We start from the raw sequence: 12,320 nt of genomic DNA on the forward strand, positions 1-12,320 counted from the left end.
TGTGTGGTAAAATGGTTAACATTCAGTGCAGTCTGTCACTTTGGTGAATCATAACTAACCCTTTAAAGCACCAAAGTTACATAATAAACCCTAACTAACTGCTCTAGGCAGCGGTAGACCAGCAACTCCTCCTGTGTACTGCGATGTAAAATCTAATTTTTGTCAAAGAGTCTGGTGGCTTTGAAGAGAGCATCTACGCAAGGTACACTGACTATAGATAAGTATCTAATACAGCCCCACTTTAAAATATCCGAAATATCCCTAAACAAAGTTAATACTAGCTTTTAAGCACTGACATTTCTTTTGTAGAAGAATACTTTTGTGCTTTTCTTTCTTGTTGACTTATTTCAATATGGTCTGATACTAATAGGCGACTATCTTGGGGCCAACATCTAGTGGCTATCAGAGGAACTGCATTTTAAGTTTCTTCCGCATTAGTTTCTAACAACTATTAAAACATCACTCTCGACTGTCACTGCCCTGTTAGTTGGACAAATATCTTTAAATATCAACAAAAAAAAATAAGTCATGTCAAATCTTTATTACTATGAGAATATTGCTTTTTTGCTATGTGTCATTCATTCACTTCACCACAGGTGTTTTGTAAGAAAATGCTTCTTATTTTAGATTGGGAGGCAAACAGTAATCCTAGAGTTTCTTTTATTATTGTGCCTCATGGCGATTTTTGCTATTGTATCTTTGGACTTGATGTGTGTACATTGTAGTACTGTAACACATTTATATATATATATAGCCTATTTATTTCTTCCATATGTGTCTAACTGCGGAAATTATGATGGAAAACATGATGAATAACATTTTTGGCCAATACACTTTCACATTTGAATACAGTAGTACCAAATCCCTACCAGCATTGTGTAAAAAAAAAAAAAATGGTAGCACTTTGAATCTTCAGAATCTCATATCAACTTCAGCAAACTACCTCAACAGCAAACCATTCAACCTGTTTAATGGCAACGTGTGAAGCTCCATGAATATGAAGTAGGATTGAAAGGACTCAAAGCAGCCTCCCTGGGATAACGAAAGGAGTGGTCCTATAGGACCTGGAGGTCTATAGGGCAGGCTGGCCGGGAATATGCGGGCTACACAGCCGACTTGTAACACAAGGTCCCTACACAGAATAATATACGCTCCGCTGAGTAGCTACGCGTCTTGTCCCCGCCCCCCTCCGACAGGGCACAGCATCCATCCTCTCACGCGCTGCGTGATCCCCATCACAAACCGAGAGCGGCGGCTTTGCTGAGCAGATGGAGTAGTAGTACTAGTAGTAGTGGGAGTGCTCACGGCTTCCTTTCGCCCTTTTTCTCCACATTCTTATCTTTAATGGATTCGCCTTTTCTCTGGAATATTGCTTCATCCCATCGCGGTAAGTGTGTGCGCGATTCCTGCAGATGCTGTGGGGGGAGAAATAAGAGGAAACGGGACTGTGTTTAGCTATTGTCTGTTGCTGAGGCAAGTTCGGACCTTAACCAAGTCCCAACGCGGGGGTCTCGTCAGATAAAGCGAATCAGAGCTCGGAATGAAATGGGGTTTGTGAACGGACCGGGTTCCGTGGGCAACGTTTGCAGACTAGTGTTTTAATGGTTGTGAAAGAATCGATATCGGTACTTAGACAGACACCTGTCTCTACCAGCAACAGTGACCGCGCTCCAGGGCTTATTTACCCCCTTACAAATATGCCTTTTACCGTCAGTAGCCTATGTGTCTGAGTGCTGTGCATCCCTTTTTTTTATGGCAGTAAAACAAACATTTGTGCAAATGTTTTCGCCTTCGTTGCCGAGCAAATGTGTCTTCAGTCCAGCCAGAAAAATTCGGCCCATCTCCCCGCCCCCCAACATCACAGGGTGGCTATTCCTTCCCAACAAGCCCCCCCCCCCCCCTTTAGACATGCACGGCGCATTTGATGCTTTTCAGATCACTGAAAAGACTGCAATCCCATGCTGGTTAAGATGTCTTGTTGAACGGTACAGGGTAATTAATTCAGTGCAGCGTGTGTGTCATCATCATCCTATCCTGATTGCTTCTCCTATCATCATATTCAGAAAACGGCACTGTGGATGTGCAGGCTTGGCCTAAGCATACATATGAGACCTGAACCTCATCTTTTAATAGTGCTCTTAAAGGAAATGCCAACAGAATATGCATAAAACTTAAAACATACTTTACTGATGTAAAGGAAGGGATTCTTCGCTATACATGTCTGTTTTGGTCCTCTATGACCTCATCATACAGCTGCATTTTGGACATAAGGTCAAATGCATGAGGAATATATTTCACTGTAAGTGGTCAAACAATACAGTTTAAAAACCTGGGATGAATAACAACAAAATGAATCTAATTATTTGCAAATGAAGAGTTGAGAGGCAATGCAGACGAGCTGAAATGCCCAGCAGACCAGTGACCAAATGGTTACTGGACCATCGATGTAGCAGAAATCAATTTTGCATCATAATAAGTGCTGCTTATTATTAATCACTTGCTCTTTTATTATTGGATGGTATCCTTGGGTGACAGAGCCTTCTCCATAGCTGCTCCCATCAACTGGAACTCTCTCCCCTAACACATCCGCGACTCAAACAATCTGTCCATGTTGAAATCACAGGTCAAAACTCACCTTTTTAGAGATGCGTTTGATGTTTGATTAACGTGTGTCTATTTTTAGTGTGAATTTTTTTTTTTTATTCTGTGAAGTCGTTAAAAGCTCTATATAAATGAAATGCATTCATATTATTATTAGTATTCCCTATCTGCTTACATTCACAGTGGTGGGGGATATATTGCTTTTGATGCTTCCTAACTGCCTGTCTGCTTGTTGCCATCTGAATTGAATCCTTTTTGTGTCCCTTGGCTGAGCACTGAGCAAGTGAGATAGTATCACCCATCCAGAGAGGCACATACTTCTACCAACTATTTGCAGCATAGGTACATGAGTTGTGTGCGTTTTGCTGTGTGTGTTTAAATTTGACAGGTGTATTCATGCTCGTCCCTGCAGTACAGCAGGCAAATGGTATTATTCAGCAGCAGACAGATGGCAGGTGGCTGGGCATCAGGTGAGCCTTCCCTTGGCTGTCAGCAGGGCCCGCTGAACGCAAGAAACCTCTTGGCATAAACCCACCATGCTGTTCTGCATAACGGCACAAATGTGCATTAATGTGTGTGTCTGTAGGTTTTAGGTTTGCAAATACATCTTGCATACAAGTGTATGCACACAGGAGTGCATAGGTCCCATTCTATACTAGTCATACAGAAGGCTTGTTTTGTTGTAGGGTGCGTGCGTGTGTGTGTGTGTGTGTGTGTGTGTCTGTGTGTCTGTGTGTGTGTGTGAGGTTATGTCACTTCTGACCAATAAGACTGCAAAACAGGCTGAGGTCACAATGACATCAGCATGCCTGGTAATGATGTCAGTCATCAGCAGCATCACATATTCTGATGTGCGGTCTTAGTTTATAACATCAACACTTGTAGCACTAATCATGATTAGTTCCATTATTGTCATCATATATTTTTCATCAGATTTATCATTATTATGTCACAATTTGAACACCTGTGTTAAGACAAAAATGTGTCAGTTTTGGTGACATTTTAGTCATTTGATTATTGTTAGTTTTAGTTTTGCGTTGATTAAATACATTTTGTATTAGTCAGTGCAAACTCATGATTAGTATGTTGAATTATTACAGTGCAATTGGTACATTTTGGATATTAAGTTATTGTAGTAGTAATTGTGGTGAAACACTTTCTAGGGCTACGGCAGTCACCATCACCTTCTTTGGTGTGAACTGGCTCCATTTACCAGTTTAAAATCACTCTTCTTTGTCCCATTTTTTCCCCCTAACATTTGGGTTAGTTTTGATTTATTTCTCTATTTTGGTGCTGGAAAAACATCAATGAATATTTTATGTTGTAGTTTTGTTTTCAAAAATGGGCCATTACTTTGACACATTTAGCCCTGCAAGCCCAGCTTTTAGAATAAAGCTGCGCAACATGCTTGTGTTATCATCGGGAATATCCAAGTGAAGGATGACGAGAGGGTTGCCTGCAACAGAGTAAAGCTTCCCGTGCGATTTGTCAAAATGAAATTCAGCTCTAGTGTATGATCACCTTTTCACATTGCGTGAAGTGAAATGTAACATGCCTCCTGAGCAGCAGTGAGAGTGCTCAGGGATGCACAAAAACGCATATCACTTCTGGCTATTTACAATAAAATGTTTCAGTTATTTCTCGCTGCCGTTTGGAGCACACAGAGCTGGTTTAGTTCTGCATACAGCAGAGAAAAATCATAATAGTGACGAGGTGATTTTCCGTAATGTGTTGACTGCAGGGAGATACCAGCCGATGCCTTATGTTGTTAAAAAAACCAAACGTCAGGAGGACATATAGTAGTGAGGCTGCAGGAAGCGCTGACCTCTGAACTCATGTCTGATATCTAACTCCTCCTCCACTCCCACACCAGAGACTGGCTATTGATCACATGCACACCCAAAAAAATACAGGCTGCCACACACACATAAGCCCTTTCCACGCTCCATAGCAGGTATTTGATTACCACAAGATGTGGGGGCAGTGTTATTAGAGCAGCGGGGGTGTCCTGATTGGACAATATATCTGCCACTATGATGTCTCCAGGGAATGCTTAGCCCTGAGGTGAGATAAGGCCTGCCTCTGGAGACTGGGTGGCCCTCCCTTTATCTATAAGGAGGTTGATACATACAGGTGATATGGTGTCAGAGAGGAGCAGGAAGAATGGGAACATTGGCAACACTTGATGATGGATATTTTTGTTTGGTTTGCCAGAAGCTGGACAATAAAGTGGCAGCTAATGTGGCTAAACATCTATATTTACAAGGATGCTTGATTAATTTGATGGAAAAGTGGTATGTTGTTGGCGCCAGTACACAAACACACCCAGTATTTGTAGCGTGCCAGAATGCAGCTCAAGCTTCTCAGCCCAGACTCATGTATATAATTAGTTTGAATGGGGATGGGAGCTAATGGAGAAATACTTGACATTGCAGCCAAATGTCCCTGCTGACTGAGAGCCCCGGGTGTGATTCTTTATACATGGTAACTGATAATATTAGGGAGGAATTTGAGGTTGCTAAATTACTTATTTGGGTATACACTGAAAACAGACCTGAAGTTTAATTTACAAATGTAAACCACCACAGTTAGGTGAAGAGAAATATGATGTTGATTGTTATTCATTGGTTTTCAGTGTCACATAGTAGAGCTTGTTTTTTAATAAATATGTGACCTCATTAACAGATGTTGCAGCAACTTGAATTAATGTATAAACCACTTTTTTTATTGAACATAAAAACCCTTAGCTTTGCTGGACCCTCTGCGCTATTCTGGACACGTAGATGGTAATCACACTGATAAGCAACAGAAGAAGTGAGAGGGAAGTCATTTGTCTTCTACAGTAGTGTTCTCAAAGCAAATTTAAAGGTCCAATGTGTGGGAATTTCTCCCATCTAGCGTTGAGATCATATATCGCAATCAACTCTCTCGCGCCACGTAGTTCAAAGTACGTATTATAGTTACGGTAGCCTTCATGCTTCAAAAAGCTGGTCTCTTGCTCTTTTCAATATCCTTTTTCTTTTTCTGGGCGAAGAAGAAGACTCCTGTTCCTGAAATTTGGATTTAGAATATGTGTGGTCCTCCATGTTTCCTTCTTCAAACTTGCCGGGGCCGGGAAGCTACGATACCCATTAGCAGCATTAGCAGCACCTGTGAGTTTATCATGTGACAGCGAAAACGCGAAAGGCGGAGTAGTATATCCTGTATGTCCCTTACCGGCTAACGTATTTCAAGATGGCGCATGAATATGGAGCGTCTACAACAGTTCATGGGATTGCAAATGTAAAATTTCAAGCCAAAAGGAATACTTGGAATTGATGGTGGTGGTAAATATTCATGAAAAAGGACAAGTTTGTGAACGGGCAACACAGATTTTGATAATGAATAACTAAACACGTTACACACTGGACCTTTTAAGATGTGACACATCCTATTTATATAACATATATTGTATACAAAGTCAATGAAAAGACAAGATAAGAAGCAAAGATGCATCTGTGTGAGTTGAAATAGTTCAAACTTGAGCAAAACATTTTCGCTATCCCCCATTGCTTTATGAATCTGTATCTCTATGTAGAGAGATGAGAAGAAGGAGGAGAGAGGCTTGAGTAAAATAACAAGAAAGAATCTGAGATAAGTCAGAGTCTGAGTTGTCACAGTTGTTACACTTACACAGTTGGTTGTTTGAGGCCAATAAACACAGACTGCAGTACACAGATCCTTTATTTACACCTTCATTCAAAACCTTACTTCAGGAAAAGTACAGAAGTATTATAACGTCACCTTCCTAAAATAATGGCCTAAGTCATTTTTTGACAAAAATAATTTTCTTGCCTAAATCATCTCCTCATGATTTAGTGACTAGATGGCTTCATGAGAATACTATTCATATTTTCAGCTTTTCAGCGTCAATTGTCGATTTCAGAACTGTTTTTGTGATGACTAAGGGGTTTGTTAAGGTGTCGGCAATCGTTTAGCGGTGGTCATATTTGCAGCGGTATGCTTTAGCTAGATGTTCAATGTCCAAAAAGCTGACTAACAAGAAGAATTTGTGCATCTTTTAGAAGCATAAAGTCATAAGAGGTTTCCATATCTTTACACGACACATTACACCAACTAAAGTACAAACGCAGACGTACTTGTGAATGATGCTAATGAGAAACGGCACTAGCATGATATTGTAGAAATATTGAGAAATCTCAGAGGGGAAAGACTTCTTTATGAGGACGGTGTTGTGATGGTTCTGCTGGTTGTTATTGGGCTGAAAAATAGCTGAACACTCCGAGATCAAGAACTTGTTTGATCTAAATATAGACCGAAATCTGGAGGTGTTACAAGGCAGCATTACACAAAACTTGCACAGCATCATTCAGCATTCAACACACAGAGTGAAAACACACACACACACACACACACACACACACACACACACACACACACACACACACACAAAGCCTGGAGGACTTGTGGAAATGCATTTTCCCAACTTAAGAATTTACACTCATACATATGCAAATGTGAAGCACTTGCAGTTGTTTATTGGCATTTGTTGGGATGCAAAGTAGCAACCACTTTTCCTCAAGCATTAATTCACTGCATTAGTTGAACCAGCACTCTTGATTTGAAATATGAATGTATAGAATTTAATTTAGAATAAATAGAATATTACATTATAAAGCGTCCCTATGAAGAATCAATAAGAAGTCGATAAAGTAGATGGGCAGACGTATCTGCCAGAGCAAATGAAATATGAGCTGGCAGATCCGTCTAGTTTCCAGGCTAGTATCACTGCACCGTTTATTTAATGGCAGAATAATGAATAGTGATGATAGGTGATTATGAAATTTGACAATTTCTTTTGTTTAGTTGAGCAGACAGATAGTATGACATTGAGGCAAAAAATATGAAGGCTGTAGTGATTAGCTAAAATGATACAAATCAGATCCGCTTTAGATAGAAATACCATTTTGCCCAAAGGAGACATATCATGCTCATTTTCAGGTTCATACTTGTATTTTGGGTTTCTACTCGAACATGTTTACATGCTCTAATGTTCAGAAATCACATTAATTTTCTTATACTGTCTGTCTGAATTTACCTGTACTCAACCTCTGCCTGAAACGCTCCATTTAAGCGCCTGCCTGTTTAAGCCCCCCCTTCCCGAAAAGCACAGTCTGCTCTGATTGGCTTGCGAAAAAATGAGGGCGCATATTATGGAGATACTCAGATGGAGGGCGTTATATTCTGAGTCTGCATGTGACATAGGAAAGGGAGCAAAATCTGACTAGCTTGTTGAAGCAGCCCACAAAAAAAACTGTTTGTGTGTTGGTAGGCACTCCAGATACCCAAATGTATGTGAAGCTACGAAAACGAAAACGAAAATATAGCTAGGCAAAATGCCAAGCGGACAAAGCTCGTTCCAAAACGAGAGTCAATCTGGGGCTGGCTTTCCCCGCTGGCGAGCACCGTAACCCTTGTTGAGACGGGGAGGAGTTTGAATGTTTACACACCGCAACCAACAAATCCTATTCATTTTTCCTTTTATTCAAAAAAAAAAAAAGACATGAGAGTGAAACTCAGGCCGGCAGCTGTGGCAAACCTTTGATATGTGAAAATACAGAAATGTGTTTGAAGACTTTTGAGACAGTATGCATGATTAGCAGCATCTGAAAAAAAAGTTTGGCATCTCCTCAGCTCTTCTCTGCTGCTTTTTCATGTCTTGCTTCTCTTTCTCATGCACTGTAACGTTTCTCTCAAGGAATGGTTCTTTTCTTCTTAGTTTGAGAAATTCCTGATCTTTTACTGTGAAGTTTGTTCTGTTTCTGTTCTCATCGTACTTGTCTCTGTGTCTTGTGTCCTCCACCCTATATCGTTGCAAGGCGTTGTGCAGATTTTCCAGCTAAGCTTTTTGTCAGAAAGACAAAAAAAGTGATTCCCACAGCATCAGGTGATACTAATCTTCATCGTGGTTAGCATTTGTTTCCAACCTTATTGTAAGAACCAACCACTTAACATGTATTAAAGACACACAGCAAGTTTCGAACATGTATGTTTAAAAAAAAAACAGGGTTCCCAGAGAACTTTAAAAATATATAGGCCTACCACTGATTCAGCATTGCACTCCTGTAACATTACGATTTATTGTCACGATTGACAATAAAAAAGAAAGAAAGAAAATGAAAAATAAAAAAGGAATGAAACGATTATCGACATAACCAGAAATATTGTCTTTATTTCCCTTACACATTCTTCCTTGTATAAACCTGGCGCCAACATTACCCATAATGCAACTCGGTCGCTAACACTTAAGTTGGAGATATGGGTGTGTTATGACAAGAAATAATTATTAAAAAAAAGACTATCTCTGGTTCTGCTGCATCAACTTAGTTTTTTTTTCTAATCTTACTGCTACGAGGACATGATCCCTCACTGGCTTCCCACACCCAAACACTGCAATATGTTGGAATGCGTGTCCAATTGGAGGGCTTGCTTCTCTGTGGGAATGAATGGGTGCTTTGCTGCTGCACCATCTCAGGGTTTTTCCTTGCTCAGAATGGGCCTTTGGGGGAACACATAGTGGGGGTCTGGGAGTCCTCCCCCAGAACATTTTGACAGTCAAAGACTTAATTTCCTGCATTCTGATACATTTTTAAGCACATATTTATGGTGAAATGCGGAAAAATACGGATCATGGATTTGTAACATATTGCAAGGGGGAGATTGCACTGGTAACTTATTCTTATTTGTGTTTGAAAATTAAATATAAGCTACAGTATGAGTATCTTCAGTTTGAAAATGTGATATACTGTATATGAACAGTAAAAATAACTTTCCATATGTGCATATGGTAGGTGTGATATGTGAAGAGCCAAGAACTCTGGCTGCCAGTTAGAAGAGAGTCAATATTACAGTAAGACATTTCCTCTAATTCATGCTGAAAATGACAGCAGCATGTCCCACAAGAGGTTGCAAAAGTTCTTCTCCCCCAAATGAACCACGTTCTTTAACATGATTTATGCATCACTTCATCTTTTTTATCTCCTCTGTTTGTCTTTCTCCTGTCTTTTCTGTTTCTTACTCTCCTTACGCTCTATCCACTGTGAGTCACTGTCCTGTCTGATGTTAAGCTGTGAGAGGAGATAGGAGAGGAAAGACGAAAATGTTATTTTATGTTAACGCACACCTCTATAGATGATAGAGTGACTTCATCACAGCCTGATACCGTTTGGAATATTGTTTAAGGGATCATTGTGAATGTGGAAACTGTATGTGCATTGTCAGAAGTTGTGCTGATTTCTTAACAAATGCTTTGTAAGAAAACCCATTATTATTGTTTTCTACAGAAAAATTGATTTCCCACTTTTTAAGAAAGCCACAAGGGAAGTATGCAAACTGACTATTTATAGCAACAAAGATGCTCCGTTGGCAAGAGTGGCAGCCATTGGACAGCTCTGTCTGTGTGTGAGAGAGAGAGAGTGTGTGTGTGTGTGTGTGTGTGTGTGTGTGTGTGTGTGTGTGTGTGTGTGTGTGTGTGTGCATAGCTGTGCAGTGAGCAGGTGAAGAATTGTAAATGAGATGTTTACACCTTGTTGTTCCATAAACCTTTTCCTCAGTTCCTCAGGGGAGAAGGTGATTTATGTTTTATGAGGGTTGTATAATAGATGGGAAAATAACTTTTTGGTGACAGCAGGAGCATGTTCCCCATCCAGAAACGTTGTCTGTAGTCAAATAAAACACCCCAACAGTGTAGTGTAGGTTTGGACACAGTCTGGCATGCTGAGTTGGCATTTTTCCCAGCAAAACATGTTCCTTGGTTTTCATGCAAAAAAACAAACAAAAATAAAACTCAAAATGGCCTAAATTAGGTAGCTGTGACTATGCATAGCAATTGAATAACAAAAACAACAATTTATTATGATAAACGTCCATACACCAACCTATGGAAAGCAGCAAAGTAATATTACTGTTATATTAATGTGGTTTTATACATATGTACATCACAGGTCTGTAAAGCCAAGTCAAAATGTAAAGACGGTTGGCCATGCAGTCATTTATGGCATTATAATTTATAAAAAATAACAGCTGAATCATTTTGTGTGAAAGTTCAAGGAATAATTTAACATTTTGGGAAATATGCTTATTTGCTTTCTCTGAGAGATTTAGATGAAAAGATTGATACCACCTTAATCTTTTTTTATTTCGACAAGGAGGTTATGTTTTCAGCTCGGATTATCTGTTTGTTTGTTTGTTTGTCAGCAGGATTACGGAAAAAAAAAAAACTACTAGCCTGATTTTTATGAAACTTGGTGGAAGGGTGTTGCATGGGCCAAGGGAGAACCCATTACGTTTTGGAGCGTGGGGCGGCTACACAAATTCTTTTTCACTTTTGTTAACATTGCAAGATTGGGCGTTTGTGCCGCATTCACATGGTGTGGAAATAATCGGAAAAATTTGTTCCCGACTTGGAAAATTCACACAGCATTAACATTGTGAGATAGGGCAGGCCTTGGTGGAGGTCTGTGCTCACCGAGTGCCCTTTCAGATTACTCATGTTTATCCATTAAACATAATCCTACATCTAGCAGTCAGCTAGTTTAGCCTAGCATACAGACTGGAAACAGGAGGAAAAAGCTGGCCTGGCTCCATCTGAAGGTAACAGAATCCACCTACCAGCATCTCTAAAATTCACTAATTAACATGTTTCATCTAATTTATTATAAAAACAACATAGATGCAGAACAGCTGGTTGCCTGGTAACTTCAAGGTGACAACAAGACTCCAAACATAGGAGATATAATGTGTTAATTAAAAAGCTTTGGATTTTCTTACTTTCGGAGTGAGACAGGCTAGCTGTTTCCCCCTGTTTCCACTCGTTGTGCTAAGCTAACAGGCTGCTGGCTGTAGCTTCACATTTATCCTAAAGATACGAGACTGGTATCGATCTAACTCTCAGCAAGAAAGCAAATAGCCGTATTTTTTGCAAAAGCTGTATCTAATTGGTCGTGTGCAATCCAATTTATAGATCACTGTTTTGATTAACTGTTTAAGCAATTAATCTAGAAAATATAAAAAATGAGAGACATTTCCTAGAGCCCACCTGGGTGACACTGTTGCTTGTTATGTCCAACCAACAGGCCAAAACCCCAAAATATTCTTACAACTATTTTTTGAAGTAGTCAGTGCAGCTTTACAATTCTGGCATTGTAGGAGTTGAATAGACCTTTTTCACGGCAGACATGTTGACATGTCATAGTAGGAAAAGCACAGGTGTATTCAAAACCATTAATGATGGCTGCATTCCACTTAGGAGAGGCCCTGGTATTGTGCATGCTGACTCACTGAAATAGCTTACTGGGACACTTAAGGTTATCAATTTCAGCTGTGCTTTTCCTACTATGACAAGTCAAAATTTCTGCTGTGAAAAAGGTCCATAACCTCCTTCGCTCACGTACAGAAGGAGAGACGGGCAGCATGCTGGCAGTGATAACTGAAGGTAATATTTCCCCCCGCTCTATCACCAACTCTGTCATTGCGAGAGTTGAGTCACATTCAGGCGGTCGTCCCAGTCAGCCACAGCAACTCCGCTGGAGACCAGGAGATGGTCAATCAGATGATATTTGTGGGCTCAATATTTCACAGTCAGCTCTTGTCGTCTCTGAGGGGAGAGCAGTCGGGTCTAGACAAAGTCATCACATGCTGGCTGAGTGGAGAGGAGAGAC

The 12,320-nt window shown here is 40.2% G+C and overlaps 1 protein-coding gene across 3 annotated transcripts in view; it reads left to right on the forward strand.

Moving 5' to 3' along the window:
• The first annotated feature begins 1,158 nt into the window (after positions 1–1,158).
• plppr1 (phospholipid phosphatase related 1) overlaps positions 1,159–12,320 on the forward strand; it is a 52,653-nt gene continuing 41,491 nt past the window's right edge. For 2 of the 3 annotated variants that reach the window (XM_035999137.1, XM_031298160.2), the window contains exon 1: positions 1,159–1,387. The gene's annotated coding sequence lies outside the window, so the exon portion shown is untranslated. The remainder of the gene's footprint in view (positions 1,388–12,320) is intronic. The other variant, XM_031298159.2, reaches the window with a different exon arrangement.

This window comes from Sander lucioperca, chromosome 1, assembly GCF_008315115.2.
Source record: "Sander lucioperca isolate FBNREF2018 chromosome 1, SLUC_FBN_1.2, whole genome shotgun sequence".
Taxonomy (NCBI): Eukaryota; Metazoa; Chordata; class Actinopteri; order Perciformes; family Percidae; genus Sander; species Sander lucioperca.